Here is a 22,573-nt window from a genome sequence, read left to right on the forward strand (position 1 = left end):
TAATCCACATGAAATTTGCCAGTGAGGACTCATTTTTACCATAACTGTGTAGCATTATAGTATATTTGATAGACTGCCTTTGTTTCTAGATGATCAGAGGTGGAAAGCTAACCAAAAACTAATTCCAATAGAGAAGTTCAAAGTGTTCTCATAACCCATTACCTAAAATAATTAAGGAGTGGGGTTCTTGAAAAGTAGATTTTGGAACAAGTTCCTATATTAAGATGATATTATTTGATATGACCACAAAACTTGATAGCTGAAGTGATCCTTGGGGTTGAAGAGAAAAAAGAACTGAGCAGCCATGTGAAATGGAGTACCTTTTTGTATGGTGAAATAACCAAAATGTGATTGGGCGAATGGGACAGTGATTCAGGCTCTAGAACTCTTATTGAAGGAAAGGAAATGACAAGCAGGTCTCTACATGACTCAAGCTTTGAGGAAAGGTGGGGAATGGGGTCTGTTGGCATGCACTTCAAACCAGCTGAGTTTATTGGAGGAAGAAGAGGACAATTCATTTGGGAGAAGCAATTGGGAGGAAGGAAAACACCTTCTCTATCTCCAGTTTCCAGTATTTATTCTCAAAATTCATTGAAGTGTTCTTAAATATTTAAACAAATGGATTCATTGGTAAGAAAACAAACAAAAACAGTCAACATGTGATTTTTTTAAATGTTGCTTTGTCTGTATAGGTGTACCCAATACCATTTCTGTAGATCAGTGATGAGTATAACTGGGATTTGTAATACATCAAAACACAAGCAAACACAATGCTTGTGATACTGTAGGAAATAAGTTATCGATAGAGGGAATGCTAATAAGTCTTAATATAGGGAATAACATGGTGCAGCTTTGTTACGGATTTTTATCTGGGGGATCTTTTTTGATAACATAGCAGAAATGGTTCTGAATTCTAAGTCTTCCATTTATTAGCTGAATGGTATTGGGCATATTAGTTTACCTCACTAAGCCTAAGATTTATCTCCTAAGAAATTAGTACACCAATATTACCTACTTCATAGAATTGTAGTCAGAATTAAATGACATAATGCACATGAAGAGTTTAGTAGGGTGCCTGGTGTGGTAAATACTTAATAAAGGTTAGCTGTCATTGTTATTATTATAATTATATTAAATTTAATTTTTTAGGAAAAAATAGTTCTCCTAGTAGGTTAATATGAAGAATTAAAAGAAAGTCAAAAGGGTAATGTGGGAGTTCCTGTCGTGGCTCAGTGGTTAATGAATCCGACTGGGAACCATGAGGTTGTGGGTTCGATCCCTGGCCTTGCTCAGTGGGTTAAGGATCCAGCGTTGCCATGAGCTGTGGTGTAGGTTGCAGTTGCGGCTTGGATCCTGCATTGCTTGCGGCTGTGGCATAGGGAGGCGGCTACAGCTCTGATTCATCCCCTAGCCTGGGAACCTCCAAAGAAAAGAAAGAAAGAAAAAGAAAATAAACAAAAGGGTTCAGTTATTTTATGAAATAAAAGATATGTAATATTATAATGAGCCAAGTCCTATGTGATAGAAGAAAGAGAACAAGTAGAAGATTAAATGCGGAACATTTATGCCCTTGACTTTAATTTTTTACTTTGGCCCTGAATCCTTTGGTTATTCATCATGACCCCAAGGGATTCTTTCTTTATTTCGTTAACAATGCTATACCTTTTAAGAGCACTTCTGCTCCCCCCACCCACCTGCCACCTTAAAGGACTCTAGGGTATATCTCTGACAAACATTTGCATTTTGTCTAATTATAGGAAAACATAGGAAATGATACCTTGTGCCCCAAATTCAATTCTGAATCCCTGGGAAATGACACTGGTTGACGACAACATTAGGGACACCTCATTTATCAGTTAGCTAGCATTGATTTTTATTCAGAAGAGATGCACTTTTAATTTGGTAATGATATTTACCAATATTACAATCAGTGGTATGAATGTTTATGGAAAAATTCCTGTGATTGAGGATTAAGGGAGCCTCATCTCACTAGCATCTTTTAGAAATCTGTGTTTTTACATTGCTTTTTCATGTCAAAGATACCTATCCCAGAGAATGAGCACCATCTTCTACTATCTTTGAGATCTTAGATAAGTCACTTAATCTCCCTCTTCATTTTCTCACCTATAATGAGAGAATAAAAATATGTACTTCCCATATTTATTCTCAGGATTTTAGCTAGATAATGCAGTTTGAAATGCTTCTAGTGTGCCTACTACAGAGAAAGTGGCAATCTGGTCCCTCCCGTAAGTTTTAACTGTATTAGTTACTTAACCACTAAAATTATAATTGGAGTTGGTAAAAATCAGTTAGTTAACATTGTTTCAGTGATGTGAACATTCTCACTTTTCATCGAATAAGTGGTATGTCTTCATTTTATGATTAAGTTAACGTGGAAATTCTTTTTTAGCTCTCCTCTGCAAATATTCAGTATATAGCTTGTGACACAGCGTACATGGTTTTTGGTAGGTGGTGGCTAAGTGCATTATATAAAAGATGCATTATTTACCAGGTCAAAGGTTAATGTGTTCATAATTTAATGTGCCAAGGGTCAGACAGTCCAGAAATGTCTGCAAACTTTTGAAGTGACGTACATTTCTGAAATAAAACTGCCATTTTATAATGGATAGCACTTCAACTGGTTAGCCAAGCCTACTTAAAAGATTTACATGGCATAGCTCATCAGGGAGGCTCTCCATAAATCCACTCAGACATATTTGCAGATTCCATTTTTAAGTACTTCAGTGTTCTTTTCTCTTTAAATAAGTCTTTCTCAAGGAAATCATCACAGTATTGTTCTTGTGACTGAATGTCTACATTTGGTAAAATATTACATTTCTGAAAGATTGCTTATTAATTTGGTAAGTGTGATGGAGTCATTTTTCTATTTTAGTTTTCTTAGATATATTCATTGCAAAATTATCATCATCTTTACAATGAGGTACAAGTGAAAGTAACTTTACTATGATATGGATACTGAATCTCATTTTTATTAATGATAATATATTATTGTTGTTAGATTTGTTCCTTAGCTATGGCATTTTTATTCTGATTTAATGCTGATATATGGTTTTTATGTTTTTGTTTGCTTGCTTGTTTGTTTTTAATTTATTTTTTATTGTTATTTCCCCCTACACACTTTTTTTTTTCCACTTTACAGCATGGGGACCCAGTTACACATACATGTATTTTATAATTTGCATTCCATTAAAGTATTTTATTTAAAGCATTGTGAATTGATTTCTTATTTTTACTAAACTAATAGTAATAATATATTGATGGTAATAATAATAGTAGCTACCATTTTCTTAATGTGTACCATTTTTAAGCACTGAGCTATGATTTCCATATCTAATTTCATATAATCATAAAAGAATCCTGTGAATTCAGTATTATATCATTTTACAAATAAGAGATTTTATCTCATCTTAAGGCTAAGCTAGTAGACCAGATTTCATTACAAATCCTGTAATGGATGTATTCGTTGGTTCATGTGTCCAGCAAATTTTATGGCATGCCTAAGGACCTTGAATAGGGCTTCAACAAGACAGACATAACCCATGCCCTTCAGAGAGTTCCTAGCCGTTGATAAAATGAGTTAGCCAAGACATTACTAAAAAATGTTGTAAGTATTTTGATATAGCCAGTGGAATTTGTTATATGAGTATCAAAGAGACCTAGCCTGGGAGGAGAGGACAAGGGCGGTCTCTTGAGGAAAGAATCAGATCAGCAGAGGAGCTTAGTTGCAGCCACAGAGTGGTGCAGTAAGCTAGTAGTGATGGAGGAGACAAGGGACTATATAGAGAACTCTCTATTCCAGAGGAAGAAAATGAAGTTGTATTCTAAGAGCCTACTTGATTGTAGAAAGGCTGCGTTCAGAATAGGAATAATAATCCAGGAAACAGTCTTTTTTTTTTGTTTTTTTCCAGTCTTCTTGCCTTTTCTAGGGCCGCTCCCGCCGTGTATGGAGGTTCCCAGGCTAGGGGTGGAATCAGGGCTGTACCCACCGGCCTACGCCACAGCCACAAGCAACGTGGGATCCGAGCCGCATCTGCAACCTACACCACAGCTCATGGCAATGCTGGATCCTTAACCCACTGAGTAAGGCCAGGGATGGAACCCACAACCTCATGGTTCCTAGTCGGATTCATTAACCACTGCGCCTCGATGGGAACTCCATGGAAACAGTCTTAAATAGTTATTTCTCATTACCTGATGGTTATTAAAGTCAATGTATTTTGAATAAATGTTTCCTTTTTCCAAATTAAAATGACTAACCCAGTTGAGCTTTTACAGACATCTTTAGACTTACCTTTTATTCAATAAGTAAATGAAAAGGCTAGCTTTTAACCCTTTGTAGCAGCTCTCTTCTAAAATTGGAAACTTTGAAGAAATTTTAAAAATCTCACCTGCATCAAATATCCTTATTCATGCTGTAGTAGATTCAGTTGTAAAGTTTTGATTCAGTTGACAAATATGTGTTTAATTCTGCAGAACACCATGTACTTGGTGGGTCAGGCAGTGGTCTACAAACATTTTTGATCATGTCATCATATCAGTCAAAATGTTTTTCAGTGAGCCATATTTGTCTATTAACGAATTTGTACACATTACTATATTAGATTGTTCACATTAAACATCTAAATAATGTGAATAATTAAATGAATGGGATAAAAATAAATAGAAGAAGAAGTTGTAAATTTTCTTCTCATGGCTGAGTGGAGCAAGTCTTGAGTATTACCCAGAGAGTGGGCATGTTTTGCTTATCATCACATAGGGAGACAAATATGAATCATCAGTTAATGTCTTCCTTCGAGGAAGTAAAAAAAAAAAATGGTGATAAGGCAAATTTACCACAACAGAATGCTATGTTCTCTGCTATTTGAAGATGGAGTCATTGTGGTTCAAAGTCAAAAGGTGTTTTCAGGACTAATTTAGTTCTATATTGGGGCTAAGGAAAGGGGGTATGGGCCACAAAGATAGGAAGGCAGCTTGGCAGTGCTTTAGAGTAGTGCTGCTCAAAATTTAATATGCCCAAATCAATCAGAGATCTGAGCTGAGGTCCAGGAGTCTGCATTTCTAACAATCGCTAAGGTGATCCTGGTATGTAGACCACACTTCAAATAGCAAGGCTTTAGAGGACTTTCACATATCTGGTGAGAAGTTTGCACTTAATACAGTAGACATTCGGCAGCTTCTAAAGGTGTTACAGCTTGGGGCAACATGATCACGTTAAACTCCCGGCAAATTCAGGTACCAATAATTTATAGGTTGGAAAGGAGCAAACTGAGACTGGAGGAAGAGAGAGAAGTCTGGAGGCAATTACAATAGTAAAGGTGAGAGGTAATAATGCTTTCTGAACTAGGATGCTGGCAGTGGAACCGGAAGGAGAAGATAAAATTGAAGGACATAGTAGAGGTAGAATCTACCCAAGGAGAGAGATAATAAACTAACACAGATATATTATAGAAAGCAAATGAAATCGAGGGCTAGAGAAACTAATGAGAAATTTGACCTCTCTGTTCCTCTAGTAATTTGGAAATTTGGATTTTCATAAATTTGAATACATATGCATGAATTATATGTTCAGCTAACCATAGGAATGTGTCTGGTAGAAAAGATCACAAGATAAAATCAAAATGCTGGAAATGGACAACTGGCTTTGAATATGCTTATCTTCTCTGATCTTTATTTTCAGAAGGAAATACTTATCCTGGCAGTACGTGTCCAAACAGAGTCACTAAATCACAATGATTGTAAATAGTTCTTTATCAGTCTTGAGCAAATGTTTCCTGTTCATCGGCATGAAAAATGTTAATGTCCACATAAAAATCCCTAAAATGTTTGAAGCATTAAGAGGGTAGAAGTGACAGGGAGAAATGCATTTTCACTGTAAGCTCTGAATTTCCATGGCTGTTTTCTGCTGTTCAGCCACTTTTTCCTTTGTGATCTGACTTTATGCTGTACACACTGTCAGTCATAGAGACCACTACATTCATTATCTTCCTTTGTGTCTATGTCTGGCTTCTTTTGGACGATAAGTCCCTTGACAGCCCAGATTTTGGCTTACTCATTTTGTATCGCCAGATCCCAGCACAGATGCTGAATAAACTGTTTTGAATGAATGAGTGAGTTATCCCAGAACCTAAAACAGATGTGAGCACAAAGAAAATTCCCTTTGGAATGAATGAGTAAGTGGGTGAGTGAAAAAATGAATGTTAACTTGGTCCTTCAAATGGCTGTTTTCCAGATTCTGTTTTCTTTATTGTAGAAAAGTACCAATTTTATTCAACCCAAAGTACTCAGTCAATTTCACTCATCCATGTACACATTCCATAAGTAGATTTCATTCATATGTTGACTTTGAAATCAGAAAGCTAAATTAAATTTTATTCGTTATGGGTAAAAATTAATGTGCTTTGCACTATAGTCTAGTTTAAACATTACATTTATTTATGTCATATCAGTTTACCTTTTTTTTAATCAGATGGACTTTTTCATCATCCTTTAAAGCCTCCAATTTTTCTTTTTTAAAAAATAATTTCATTATATCCTGTTACTGTTGTGTATGTGTGTAGAAAGAACATTCACCTCTTTGGTGGGCATTTTATGAGTTTTATCATAAAATGAGGTTAGAAAAAGACTTTAGCTCTCAATTCTTCCCACACTGTGCATGCACAGCCTCTGACTTGGACTTTTAACTGTGGTTAGGTCAACAGAATATAAATTTTTAAACCAACATCTGAACCATAGTTTTTGTTGAAAGACATCTTATATTCAGGTTGGTTTTTGTATCTGAAACCTGAAACAGTTACTCATGCAGCTATATTGTTTCCACACTTTCTATGTTTCTAGCACATTATTTTAAATTAGTTTTCACTGTTCTTTTAAATAGCTACATTTCCATGAATCATAGATATGAGAAGAGCCTTAGAGACCATCCAGTTGAATCTTCTCTGGTAGGAATGGTAAAATAAAAAAATTGATAAAATGTTTTTGCAAAGGAAGCATAGCTAGTTATTTACAAAAAAATGAGTGAAAATGAAAATCCCCCAAGTCCCCAGCACAGTGATTTTTTTTTTCTTCTGCTACACTATATCATTAAAGGATTTTGTAGTTTCCCCTGGCTAGCAGAGAAGCTCTGTGTAATTTTCAAACCTGATTCATAGTTAACATTCATTGGATCTGTTGGAAACCGACATATGATGAAAGCAGAAGATACTTTGAAGAAGCACTTCCTATATGACACCACATGCCCTAAATTTGGACTGGAATTTTTTGAAACCCTCTCAGTTTATTGATGTCTCCAAAGACATACCAAATTTCTAGATTCATTGTTCTAAGCTTTGTCAGTCAGAGTAATATTTACTAATGTGATACTTTAGTTCTAAGTGTTTTCACTACACATTTTCCGTATATAATGTTGAATCTGCTAGGGAATTTTATTGTTCATTTCAGCATGAGAGTTTGTTGATCTGAATACAAATTCTGAAAATTGGCTTATGATTTGTGCTCTCATGTGCTTTTGTGCTGGAGGACAGTCACTGGGTTGTAGAATATAACTTCTGTTGATGCTCATAGTCCATACTGTTTCATAGGATAATGATGGATAATGCAAGGCTAGTGCACATAGTTCTTTTAATGCCTTCATTCTTGGCAGTAACAGATTGAATGAAGCAACCTTTTACACAGCCTATTTCATTTCATTTCAAAGGAGGCAATCATGCAATATTTCATTGACTTTAATTCTACCTACTTACTGTCATACAGTAATCTTAATGGCTAAGAACCCTGGGCCTCTTAAATCTCCTTCGAATCTGCTTCTCTCCACTTCCAGTACCAACAACCTACTTCAGATCACCATCACCTGAACAATTGCAGCTGCATTTACTTTTGCCCTATTCAGTCCATTGTTTACTTAACATTCAAGCCTATTTGTAAAAATACAAATCTGATCCATTTTCTCTCCTGCTTAAAACAGTCAGTAACTTCTCTGCTCCCTGATTCTTGCTGTGTCCCACAGATGGCTGCCTGATTTGTTTTCTTTCTCACATTTTCTCCCCATTCATCTCTCTCTCCCTCTCGCTTTCTCAGCTTCAGCACTCAATGAAAGCACATGTTTTGGCTTTTTTATCTCTGACATGCTTTAGCGTTGGTATATGCTATTGATCCTGTCTATAAACTATACTTTGCCAATTTATCAACAATGGGTTCAGTGTCACTTCCTTAGTTAAGCTTTTACTCACTTCAGAAACTAGGTTAGAACTTCTACCTATGTGCGGATGGTCATAGATTCATTTAATTATCTGTAATTTATATTAAATTTATTTTTTTAGTTTTATGCTAAATAAGGCTAGATCTCCTTTGTTAACTATTGCATCATGAGAACATGGTGGGTTCTCAGTAATATTTCTTGAGCTATTGCTTATCACAGTTCAATTTCCTACCAGACATGTTGAACTTAAGGTTAATAAATACATTGTTGGAGAGTGGTCTTTAACATGGTATTTTGAAATTCAAGGGACCCCAGAAAGAATTTATTAGTTAGAAAAAATGGACTGTCTCTTCATTTTATCATTGAAACGTTTTGGCGCCTATTTTATATTTTACATAAAGTATTGATAGAGTATTATAGGTATATAATTTATATAAAGATAAATGGAGAGAGAATATGTATTCACTGTTGTATTTTTCTTTCCATCTTTCTATTATCTTTTCTTTCTTTTTATTTTTTTTTTCTCTTTTTAACCTAATACAGGATCAAAAGTCTGGAAACTACTGAGGGAGAAGAGCATGATTCATTTTCTACTTAATATATATTTACCCCCTGTTTAATAAGCAGAGATGAGCATCTTTTAAACTGCATTTTCCTTGGCCTAAATTTCTACTCTGTTATTCAAAAATTGCTCCATCATATTTTGTTTAAAAAAACTCTGGTCATTTATGATGGAGCATGCTAATGTGATAAAAAAGAATGTATACATATATGTGTAACTGAGTCACCATGCTGTACAGTGGAAAATTGACAGAACACACTGTAAACCAGCTATAATGGAAAAATAAAAATCATTATATAAAAAAATGCAACACTACCAACAATGAAAAAAATAAAAAAAATTCCACCATGCTCGAAAAAATAAAACAAAAAATTAAAAATTGAAGTTAAAAAAAAAAAAACCATTTGTTTTACTTCCCAAATGAGGGGAATTGGACAAAATAGTAACAGTCCTATATTAAAGACAATAATATAGGACTGTGAAATATGTTGTGAAATCATATTACTCTTATTTTTGCTGTGTTGTCTTTCCTAATTTGTGCTATATATGCCAGGAGCTGTTACTGCTTAATATAGGGTGAATAAAAGACATTTAAAATTAAATGTCAACCTCCCCACCTCTCACCATTGTTGTCAAGAGTAGAGTAAAATGAGATAGACCAAGAAATTAGCTTACCGGCAAATGCCTAAATGGATTAATAGATGTAATGGTACAAATTTATCTAAATAGCGCATATGCCTCTGATCTTTTAAATTGGAATCTTCAACAGAAGGTGTTTTTGTTTTTGTTTTTTTTTTTTTTTTTTTTTTTTGGCTACTTTTATATTCCTGTGGCTGTTTTATTTCTTTTTTTTTTTTTCTTAATTTTTAAAACGGAAATCTGTGGGCATTGCCTTAAGTCATTGCCTCACTGTAGAAGTTATTTTTTACTCTCATTATGTTATCTTATTTTGTTTTAAACAACAACAAAAGGTCATTTGTAATGATAATATTACAGCACCCTTATTTATTTACCTTATTTCACTGAACTAGAGTTTCAGGACTTCCTTAAATACAGTTAAAGCCAAAATCTCATGTTAAATAGAGACAACAATTAATCAGGAGAAAATAATAAATCTTAAATTACTCTCTATTGAAAGAATATATGGTCATTTAGTTAGAAAAGCAATTTCACACTACCTGGTAGGATCTAATTTAATTATTCTTACCATAGTTTCTAAAGGAGTAGTCATTGTTGCCTCCCTTAAGTTTAATGAAAATAATTACCAAATCTCTCTGTTATCTAGAAACTGAGTAAATAAACTGGGTCATTAACTTGAAAACATTATCAGGGGTCCCAAATTTTCACTAATGGAATTTTACATATTTAAACGAATCAATAAAAGAAAATATATAATAAAATAATTATATTTAATATGTACATGTCATCCATGACAAAATAAAATGTCACTTTGAAACTGTTCCTACAATATTGCTGGTTAAACTATGAAAGAAACTATAAGTTACTCTTTGGAGTCCTTCTTATATACTATAGGTTGCAGTTTAAACCATGTTTTCCAAGTAACTTGAAGCAAATAGCTTACTATAAAATGGAAATTCTGTAAGGAATGTGCTAAATTTATACCCTAATGTTAGAAGAAATTTCTGCACATATTACATATAATTCAATAAAATATTGGATAACGCTGATTCTTACATGGAAATAAAACATTTTACATTGTGGTTATTCATTTTTTTGTCTTATAAGTGATCTTATTTTCCTTTTTCAAGCCAACTTTCTGCAGAATCCTTCTTTCTAAAATTACTCTTTAGTTCGTAGAGAAATCACTTCCCCTAGAAATATATGCCTATCTGAAAATAGCCAATATTTCCTAATGTTTTCTCATGAAACACTGTACAGGACCTTCCTTATCTGACAAGAAAAAAAACTGTATATCACCTATGCATTTTATTATTCATCAGAAGGACATGGAATAGATATGTTTTCTAGGCTTGCTATGGTAATTGACAAAGACTAGATATGAAGTTGGAGGCTGGCATTTGAGCTGACTCATAACTGTATTTTCTCTTTTTAGTTTATAATTCAGTAAAACTATATAGTATAACCTACGTTTCTATCTGATCTTGAGCTATGTGATCTTGGATTATACAAACCTTCTCATCATTGCCTGATGAATAGCTTGGAATTTCTTTAGTAGAAAAATGGGACGTATAGAATGTACAGCATATATGTAGAAGTGATTGGTACACACTGTTTATAGCAATTTAGAAAAACAAATTGAAAAGTCACTATAAGATATGAAGAAGAAATGCATAGCATTCCAACACCTTGATAAAATTTCTTTAAAGTCAACATGACACCATGTAACTCTTTTAGTATTAGATATATATACTAATTAAATATATATTTACTTTTATTTGAACTCTGATAACTTCAGGCAAATGCTATTATTAAAAAGAATCCTTTCTTCCAGCCATTGTGCTAGATGTACTAGACGCTTTAAGTATACAAAAATAGGGGTGTTTATTAAGTCATTGATGAGAAATTATATTTAATAAAGTCTGATTATGATTTGAATTTTCTATTGATATTGGTTTATTTACAATTATTGAATGTTGTACCCACAATATTAAAGTCATAGCTGAAAATTCAAAGAGCATGGACCCTGGAATTAAAATGCAGGTCTCTGTGGATGACCTGAGCTACTTTAGGTCTTAATTTTTTCACGCACATAGTGGATGTTAGACTTCTACCTTTCCCAGCCAGTGGTAGGGATGGTGTCACAGTTATGGCATAAAGTCAAAAAATATAAATCATGTACTCACAACATCTAGAGAATTCAAAATTCTAAGTTAAAATTAATTCAGTTACTTTTATGTGAGTATGACTAAAAGTTAAAAAAAGAGGCATTTCATAAGGCAAATGCTATTTTTGAAAACAGGGTACAAATAAAGCCTATAGCTGTAAGTGACCACTATCAAGAGTTATGAAATGCATAAATAGAGGTGAAGTTAAAATTTGGGAAATAATGTATTCAATCAGTAATTTATTAGGCATGCAAAATTAAGACTGTAGACATAGAAAAATAATTATCTTAGGGCAAAGTAAATATCATGCCTATGTTTCTAAATGTCAGTACAAATGGCAAATAGAGGGAGAGGAGAAAAATACATTTATTTTGCTTTCAGCATAGCACCACATGCTTTTGAATGTTTATTGTGTGTTTATGTGTGTGGGGGGGCAAAATAGAGTCTTCTTAACTGAGAGAATATGAATTTGTGTTCGAATAGTTCAAGCTGTTTTAAGTTTCTTACCAAATTGAAAATAATGATTCATTTTGCCCATAATAGCCTTAAGATGTGTTTAATAACTCAAGGGTTTTTTTGTTTTGTTTTATTTATTTATTTTTTTTGTCTTTTGTCTTTTTAGGGCCGCACCCATGGCATGTGGAGGCTAGGGGTCTAATCAGAGCTGTAGCTGTCAGCCTATGCCAGAGCCACAGCAATGCCAGATCTAAGCCGTGTCTGCGAACTACACCACAGTTCACGGCAGCACTGGATCCTTAACCCACTGAGCCAGGCCAGGGATCAAGCCCACAACCTCATGGTTCCTAGTTGGATTCGTTTCCACTGCACCAGGACGGGAGCTCCATAACGCCAAGGATTTTTTAACCATTCAACTGGTTTGACTAAATTCAGCTTAACAGGACTCACATGGTTCCTTTTAGCATCAAGAAAATTACTTCATTTTTCTATTCAAAAGGTTAAGCTGGCTGTATGATTGGAGTTTTTCAAATTAAAGTTTCTCTAATACTGTATAGGTATAGCTAAAGCCTAGTATCAGAATTTGTTCATAAAGGGAATTGTGTAATCTCAGACTGTATTCATGGCTTTCAGCTTGGTACTTAAAGCAGTGGTTCTAAAGTGTGGTTCCTGGACCAGAAACAAGAGAATCATCTGGGAACTTGTTGGAGATATAAATTCTCGTACTCCTCTAGGTGATTCTTATACTTGCTGTAAATATCTTCAATTCATATTTGGCACTTGAATGTCGTAAAATAGTTTTGAAGCAGTGAAGCATGACTTGTGAGGTGAGACATCAGAGAAGAGCAATGAGTCTTATGTCATTGAACAGCAGCAAGACAAAAGAGGAATCATGTTAAGAATGATTGGCATCATTGTAATATTATAAGGCAACTTTCAGGGAACTGTAATCACTTCTGATAGAACATGATGGAGGCTAATAGAAAAACAATGTATATATATATATATATATATATATATATATGTATATATATATATATATATATATATATATATATAAACTGGGTCACTTTTCTGTACAGCAGAATTTAACAGAATGTTGAAAATCAACTATAATAAATTTTTTTTTAAAAAAAGAACTCATTTAAGCAGTGGAGTCTCAGGACCAAGTAAGGAGGCATTGAAAGAAGAATTGGTGGATTTGACATGAGAGCATATATTTGGCCACAAACTGAGAAGGGAAATTGTTGTCTGCAATTCAATGTCATATTCTTTGCAGAGAAAGGAGCTCTTAGGTTTGCTGGTAAACCCAGCCAAGGCAACTGGCTTGAGGTTGCTTTTATCTCCAAAGAGTGATGGTTCTCAAATTCCAGTGGACTTAATAATCCCTTGAGTAATTATTTCAAGTGCATATCCCCAAGCCACTTCCTCAGAGATTGTGACTTTAAGACCAAGACCCACACTTAAAAAAACTGTGCTAAAGGATTGTGGGTAGGCAGAGGGTTTTATTCAGATTACCTGTGCAAACCAGTATGATGCATTGTGTTGAAAAGCAACAATTTAAAAAATAAATAAGAAATACGAATACTCAAATAAAATATTCTCAAGAAAGCTCCTTATTTTAGGAATCCACGTGTATAGGGAATTCTTTTTGTCAATTTCTAATATCATCCACTAAATGAACCAAACAGAATCAGTACGTAAGGACATTTTTGTATTGTTATCAACAGTGAATTAATAGCTGTTCTGTCCATAGTTTTCTAGCATTCTGCTTTATGAAAGAAAATTCATTTATTTAGTCCACTAGCTGTCCTAAGTGAAGTTTTTTTGATTGATATGTTTAATTTTTTTTATCTAATTACACTTTCCTCATTATTGCTAATAATGATTATAGGGACACTCTTTTCTTACAAATTTGCTCAAGCAGCTTGGAAGCTGAGGCTACTTCAGTTATCATTTTCAAGCTTTGAGAATAAATTGATGGTGGAGGGATATACTGCAAATTTGGAGCTATAATGACTTATACTGTGTTTACAAAATGGTTTTGGCATGACTTACAGTAACTACTAACTTGTGATGTGATTCAGAGCCAAGGGGGAAATATATATCAAGAAGAATGAAATATATTGAAAGTTTAATTTTAAAATGTGTGTCATTTTTAGATTAATTTGCCTTATTTATGAAGACATAGGTAAGTTATAGTACATATCAACTGAAACCTTCTAAACTATAGTAATATATAATAACCTTCTTTACATGGGAAGTTGGCAGTAGATAATTTTATTTAGTATTTTACTATTACTTAAAATTCACAAAACTTTAGAAGTAGATTTATAGTAAGTGTGGTTTAATGGTACAGAGTATTGGATATTTTATTCTGGTAAAACATAGGAAAACAACCTTTCTATCAAAAACATAACAGAAGATTAGTCAGACAGAGAAAAAAAAATATCATGTAGTATCACTTATATGTGGAATATAATAAAAATGCTCCAAGAGAATTTATTTATAAAACAGAAACTCATAGATTTCAAAACCAATATTATGGTTACCTTAGATAAAACTGTTGGGAGGAGGGAGGAATCGGGAGAGGTGAAATAATATGTATACACTACTGTATAAAATAGATGATTAACAAGAACCTACTGTATAGCACAGGAAAATCTACTCAATAGTGTGTAATAACATATAGGGAAAAAAGAATATGTGTGTGTGTATATATGATTCACTTTGCTGTATATAAGAAACCAATACAACATTGTAAGTTTACTATACTCCAATGAGATTTTAAAAAAGAGTTGATTTATTTAAATTGTGGTAGATTTATTTACTAAATTCGCAGAATCCTGGGTGGAGTTTTCTGTGCTGTACAACAGGTCTCCGTTAGCCAATCATTCCATATACCTCAGTGTGCATACGCCACTCCCCAACCCCTAGTCCATCCCTCCCACCCCTCCACCTATCCCCTTTGGTAACCATAAGTTTTTCAAAGTCAGTGGGATGAACCTCTGTACTAAGTGTAAGGAAGCATGAAAATCCAGGAATCTCAGCTTACCTACCAAGTAAAGCCCTCATGTTCAAACTTAATGTAGGTTGTCATATTTGCTTTAAATGTTCTAGGATAATTAATTTTAAAAGAAAAATGATGGTGATGCTTTTGTTATAGTGACAAGTCACTATTTATTTATGTTTTGAATTCAGGTTTGTCTGTTTTTTTCCATTGTCTTAATGCAAAGCACAGTATGTCATATAATATATATATCCAAGTGCTTTGGAAAGCCTACCAAATGAGTTATGAGTGGGCTGAACTTAATCAGTTTATTATTTCTTGAGCTTAGTAGCTACAAGTAAAAGCAATATGCAATTCAGTAATTGAAAATACTACATATTATTCCCCAGAATTTTCCATGCAAAGGGAGAAATAGGAAAATGAGAGTTGCTGGAATTTGGAAACTACATGTGAGCAGCTTCTTTTAATAAGATTCCAGTGTATGTTCCATGCAGAGATAGGAAGATTAAATTTTTTTCTTGAAATAGTATTTCACCTCATATAATGTTTTTCTTTACTTTATCTTCATAGTTCTAAAGCTTTAGTCTACATCAGAATTCCCTGGAGGGCTAGATAAACACAGTTTGCTGGGTTGTAGACCCATAATTTCTGATTTAGTATGTCTAGAGTAGAGTCTGATAATTTGCTTTTCCATCCAGTCCCTAGGTGATGCTGATGTGGGTGATTCAGGGACCACACTTCGGGAACCACTGTTCTAGTCTATCATTAGAAGATGTGAAACCAAAAAAAAAAAAAAAAAAAAAAAAAAAAAAAAAAAAAAAAAGGCAGCTTCAAAGGGATTTCTTGGCTGTTATAAATATATTTATTTTGAGTTATTACCGTTAATTTTAATGGGAAATCTTGAGCTTTTATGGGAATTATTAAAAGCAGAACTTTTATTTCATTTGGTATTTTTTCCTCTGGCAATTTAACTAGGTAAAGGATCCATGCTTAAATCTGACAATCATATCTGGGCTTGCACGGGCACTACATTTCTGTCTTCTCTATGTGGTAAATGGGCATTAGTTTGAAAATGTGCACACTTTCTGCTGTATTGTGATTTTCCCCTTTATCATAATCATTGGTCTTTTGTCCAGTGCATGCCTTGAGATTTCTGTCATTAACAAGCAGAAGGAGGCTAGGTAGTGATTCAAGTAATGCTGATGAAGTCCAGAAAGCATTCCATTTCAGGACTCCAAAATGATTCAACATTCAACATTTTCTTCTTTGGGTTTGGATGTAATGGTCTTGATTGTTTCTGACACATCAGTCTTTTCAGCATCTTTACTTCTCTTTACACCTTAAATTGAAGATTGGCACCAGAGAAACTAGGGCTCTGTCAAGTAATGTGCATCTCCCCTTGCCTGAAAAGAGACATGACTGTACAGTCAAGTAAGCTGAATTCTGCTTCACTGGCGAAGAAAAAAAAAAGGAGAAGCAGTTCAGCCGATTGGAGAACATTTTGTGATGCATGGCACATTGCTCACTATGGGGTTTGGGGTGTTTTTCTCTTTTTCTTCCAGAAAGAACAAAGTTGTCTTCCCTTAAATCACTTGTTTTACTGACTCATTTTGAAGATTTATTGAATGATATGGACATTTCAGTGCATTCAGAATTAAAATAAACACTCTTAAATGATTCTTCCTTACTGTAATTACACTCTACTTTTCTCACACACTATATTGCTGTCTCCAGCAAAATTTTCACCAAACGTTCTGTTTTTTCCTAGAGCAGAAGTAGTTAATTTTATATTTGAAATATATTTGCTGTTTTTAATAGTAGCCAACTATTTACTCATAAACATGTTTACACAAAATGCAACATTTAAAATAAAAGCATTGCGTTGTTTAATTGAATTAATATTGTTTTAAAAACACCCTCTTCTTAAGCAGTCTAGGTTTTGTATTTTGCATGTTCTAGGATAGTTGGTGTCATAGTCACAGTAATGATCCCTCAAAGATATCCAAGTCCTTAGAACTTGAACTGTGTTAACTTTCATGGCAAAAGGGAGTTTGCAGATGTGATTGATGAGGATTTGAGATGGAGAGGCTACCCTGGATTTGCTAGGAGTGCCTAATGTAATCACAAGTGTCCTTGTAAGAGGGATGCAGGAGAGTCTGAGACAGTCAGGGAAGGAACTCTTTGTAAGTAAGGCCTTGGTAATCAACGTTATTATTATATGCATGGAGAATTTGAATAGGATCTGTAGTAACCCACCCACCCCGTTTAACAGCCTCAAACCTTGAATGGAATTCTCTTACTAGCTTTCCATAATGGGTCTTTGTTAGACTGTGTAAAAGGAGAATGATGTTTCTACCTCATTGCTGAGTAGAAGAGTGGTCCTCAAATTTTAGCTTGCACTAGAATCACATGGAGGGCTTGCTGAAAAGTTTCTGATTCAGTAGGTCTGGGTGGGATCCACAAATTTGCATTTCTAATACATTTCCAGACGAGGCTGCTGCTATAACTTTCAGACTATAGTTTGAAAGCCAGTGAACTATGTAATCCACTCATGAACACTAGTGGTCCAGAGCAGTGTTTCATCTTTGAAGGTGATGAAAAAAATGTTTCCTTTGGGCTTTGATCAAGTTAACAATAAAACATTCCATTCTCTCCTTCTCCCTCTCTTAAAACCCCTTTCTTAAAGGTCTAATTCAATACCACATGTTACAGTGGGGGACCTCACATATAAGGATGGTTGTCAGTGCAATAAGAACTACTTTAAGAGAGGAAATAAAATGAGCAAGAAAGGGTAATATTTTATATGAAGCACTTCTAAAAAGCTTCAGCTATAGCTAAGGTTTACTTTTAAATATTTTAATCCTCTTGCATCTCTTTGAGAAAGGTAAGATTTAAATATTATTTATCCCTCTTTTTCAAGAGATGATATTAAGTTATTTTTGTTTTTTTATGGGAACAGTGGGACATCAATTTAGGCTATTTTTCTTTATTTCCAAATTTTGTGCTCTATCAATTGATTCACTTTACTCAATACAAGCATATTTCTTTTCTTGTAATTTGCTGCATTGCTTAGAATTTAAATGTTAGATTCCTGTCTGTATGTGTATGTGGGTATACAACACATACTCGTATTATTTGTGTATATATCAAATTATATGAAGTGAAATAAGGGAGGTTCATTTTGTGGAGGAAAATGCATCCATGTTTTCATTGTGTTTCCTTTTTTGGACAAATATTCTTTATAAAAAACAAACACCCCCCCCCAAGCTTTCTGTATTATAGTTCTACACTGTGAGCTATTTAAATTCTATAGGATAGGTTACATGATGATTAAGTATATGAGCTCTGGGAACATATCTGCGTTCAGATCCTGGCTTTGTCACTTGCTAACATGTGAACTGAAAAAGGTTTAAGATCTTTTAGTCTCAATTTCCTCACCTTGGATATTGAAAACAGCTAGTTCTATCCTAGGGTTCTGATGAAGATTAAATGAAAGAATACTTGTTAGGCTCTTAGCAAATTTTGTGTTCACAATGATTATTACTATCTCAGCTATTTAATACTATGTTCTCACTGCTTGTATGTCTAAAATAGCACTGTTGTGCCTTTATAGAGCTCCATATGAATCTTTTGACTCAGAATATTTTGCTTCAGACTCTTCACCTCTTATTACTATGTTTGGAAATATGTCTAGGTAATGCTATTGATGCTGAAAATAAATGGGAATGTTAAACCCCTAAGTCTTCATTTTTAAAGTTACTTTTTATACTTGTTCTTAGAACACCTTGATCATTTCATCTAAAGTTCATTGATATGGCAAACTTTAGAAAAAATTAGGTAGAATCATTTATTGAATAATTCAGTCAAGGAATAATTTACAATCCCTACTCTGTACTACATTCTCTTTTGGAGGGGGGTGATTCATTAGTAAACCAAGCAGATAAAAAAAAATCTTCACCCTGTGACACTTATATTCTAGTGGATTGATTGTTCTCAAAAATGTGTAAAATAAATAATTGAAATTATATTTATATAACTCAGTCAACTTTATCCACTTTTCTGATTTTTGACAAAATTCTCCTTTTAAGTATTCTTAGAATATAAATCAAGTGCAACTGAAGAAAATTGCATTTATTTTTACAATTAATCTAGGCTCTTTATAATTTTTAGTAAGTTAGTTATAAGTGATTTTTGAAATATAAAATCCCAAACACATTAAGTAACAGATTTTGAGTTCTTAATGGATGTAATGGACATCAGCCATTTTTATTTTCGCCATCCATCACCTTCCTTAAATAGTGCTTAGATTTCCTCCTGGCATCCACCAGGGCCCCCACTTGTGATTCATTTGCACCAAGTATTGCTAGATCCTGGGATCGTGTATGGACCATCTGACTTTGGCCTAAGCTACTCAACATAGTCATTCCCTAAGCCTCACTGATTAGTTTAGGGATGAGCATGCACCTTAGATTGGCAAGTGAAGTTTACCTACCTGCTTTTGTTTGAGTGATAGGAAATCCAGCTGGATTTGAAACTGAGGAGCTGTGGAACTAGAGCTACTGCTATGTACATCATGTGAGAACGAAGTCACTACTGAAGGAAGGCAGAGCTCAGCCAAACCCAGAGGCAGAGAAATTGCATCTGGCACCCTGCTTTATGCCTCTGATGTTAGATAGACCCACCTCTGGTCTTTTCCATTGTGTAGCATCCAAAGCAGACAATTATGTGTTGCTTGATTTGCAGGCATGTGTGTAGCATTGGTGATTCCATTCCAGAAATGCCAGAGCCAAGGTGATATGATTTTCTAAAATAGTGAAAACGTCTCTGTAAAATTGGAAAGAAAATAAAGCAAAATCTTTCTTTGAATTGCACACAGCTGAATTAGAAATCAGTATATAGAATTTTGAAAAAATTTGCCTGTTCATGTTTACTGGAGTTAGTCTCTAGGTTCAGGTAAACAATTTTTTTCACTTTTGTAAGTACAAAAAGGAACATTCCAAAATCTCAGAAATTGTGGGACAATACTTTGTCATTTAGGAATGGCCTACATACTGGAAAAGTGTTAACATATGTGCCCTGTGCTATTCACAGTAGTGGTTTTCCAAAGATGTCCATGTCCTGATGCCCAGGACCTGTGAGTATGTTACCGTATAGGACAAAAGAGAAAATTAAATTAAGGATATTGAAATGGGGAGATTATCTTGGATTATCATAGTTGGCGCAATGCAGTCACAAGGCTTCTTATAAAAGGAAGGCAGGAGGGTCAGAGTCAGAGAAGATGTGATGGAAGGAGAGTCAGAGTAATACAGGGCCTTGAAGCAGGGAATGTGGACAGCCTCTGGAAAGTGGAAAAGACAATGCTATTCTCTAGAGCTTCAGAAGGAATGCAGCCTTGCCTATTTAAGACTTCTGATCTCCAGGACAGTAAGATGGTAAATTTGTGCTGTTTTAAGCCATGAGGTTTATGGTTATTTGTTAAAACAGCAATAGGGGACTGACACATATTTCAACCCCGGTATCTGTATTGTCTTCTGGTCAACAGGACAACAAAAAAGAAATCAAATACTTCTAAAGTGTGCCCTGTGGAGATATACTACCCTGTTCTTCCCCTTTTCTAAATCCCTAATGTTGCTGCCTCTGTTCACCCTGATCATTGCCCATCTGGGCTGATGTAGATTGAGCATTTCTCCATTCTTCACATTTTCATACTTCTAATCCAGCACTCCTCATCCTCTGAATTACAAGAATATTTTCTCTCAAATGTAAATATAATTCTGTTATTCCTTTGCCTAAGCATTCTCATGGCCTCCGAAATATCTGTGAAACAAAGTACCAGCATAATTTCTTTGACAAAGCTTTCCATGGTCTAGTTCTTGATTATCTTTCCAGATATCCCCCTTATCACACTTTTATCCCTTCTCAAACCCTGTGGTCCAATCTGTCATCCCCAGAAATTGAAAGACTACGTTCTAATCTCTCTCTCTTTGCTTAAGCTTTTCCTGCTATCTGAAATCCTTCCTCCCTTCTCCTCAACTCCATTCTCTTAACAAAACAAAACAAAACAAAACACATGGAGTTCCCGTCGTGGCGCAGTGGTTAACAAATCTGACTAGGAACCATGAGGTTGAGGGTTTGATTCCTGGCCTTGCTCAGTGGGTTGGGGATCCGGTGTTGCCGTGAGCCGTGGTATAGGTCGCAGACGAGGCTCGGATCACGCGTTGCTGTGGCTCTGGCATAGGCTGGCAGCTACAGCTTCGATTAGACCCCCAGCCTGGGAACCTCCATATGCCACGAGAGCGGCCCAAGAAATGGCAAAAAAACCAAAAACAAAAAACAAAACAAAACACTTTTTTTATCTTCCCATTTTCCAAACTCAGATTTTTTTCAAGATTTTAGCTCAGTGAAACTTCGTTATTCTCCTATTTAGAGTTGACCATGTTTTTAGGTACCCACTTCAGCCTGTATATGCTACTTTTATAAGCTATATACCATCACTCTGACTTATTTGTACTTCTAGTTCCCATTTCTAGACCATGAGTGCCTAAGCACCAGGAATGGTATTTTACTAGTCTTTGTGTTCCAAGCAACTAATATATCATCTCAGAGGGCAGTAGGTGCCTAATAAAGATTCGAGGAATGAATTAAATTAACTAATGCTCATCTGAACCCATATTATGACATTTGATTGAGAATTTATCTTTACATAATTATTTGACTAAGTTATGTTTTCTGTGACACACCACTTAACATATCCCTATAGAATGAAATTGAGCCACTTAAGTCATATAATCTTCATAGGGGCAGTCATGCTATTCTTTTCCAAGTTTCTTGATGAGCACTTTGTGAGAGTGCAAATAAAATAATGTTCTCACATCAAAATGAATGACATAGATCACTTTCTATTACTATACCAGACCTAATGCAGAAGAACATTTTGTTAGTATATAAAATATGTACTATGGTATTCCCAAAGCCATGATAATTTTTATTATTCCATGAAAGTCTAATAAAGTATTCATGGGGTTAATTGTATACTGTTAAGAACCTGTCATCTTTACCACTTTTAATAATACTTTTTAAATGATCATGGGTAATTTATGATTTAAAGAATTATGTTTTTAGATGTCAAGGCAATAAGTAAAGCTTTTTGTCAAGTGAGTCACTAAGTAAAAGTTGGCATTTATCATTCATACAAGTATAGAATATTTAATGGACTGGAAATATTCCTTAGAGCTCTTGTTTTAAATAGGCATGGTGGTAAATTTCTAATGTTGTCTAGATTCTTATATTTTGGTTTCTGATAAAGGAACTTAATGGCATGAGCACTTAACTTGATTTTATACTTAACTTGCTGTATGACCTTGAGGGAAATTACCTATGCTAAGCCTCCCTTTCTTTAACTCTAAAATGGGAATAATAATATTGGTAATCTCAAAGGGTTGTCATGAATATCAAATGAAAATGCAGGTAAAACACTTAGCACAATGCCTGGCTCAAAGTAAATTCTCAATAAAGATTAGTAT

The 22,573-nt window shown here is 34.4% G+C and overlaps 1 protein-coding gene and 1 long non-coding RNA gene across 3 annotated transcripts in view; both read left to right on the forward strand.

Moving 5' to 3' along the window:
* The window catches only part of IL1RAPL1 (interleukin 1 receptor accessory protein like 1), a 1,404,779-nt gene that overhangs the window by 612,993 nt on the left and 769,213 nt on the right, over positions 1 to 22,573 (forward strand). The gene's annotated exons all lie outside the window — the stretch shown is intronic.
* Positions 1,171 to 9,177, forward strand: LOC146394525 (uncharacterized). The gene is made up of 2 exons (XR_014835186.1): positions 1,171 to 1,224; positions 4,142 to 9,177. It is a non-coding gene; the product is annotated as an uncharacterized LOC146394525 (long non-coding RNA).

This window comes from Sus scrofa, chromosome X (assembly GCF_054392235.1).
Source record: "Sus scrofa isolate SSC_HxYL_T2T_F1_AM1 chromosome X, Sscrofa_HxYL_maternal_Yorkshire_Landrace_v2.0, whole genome shotgun sequence".
Taxonomy (NCBI): Eukaryota; Metazoa; Chordata; class Mammalia; order Artiodactyla; family Suidae; genus Sus; species Sus scrofa.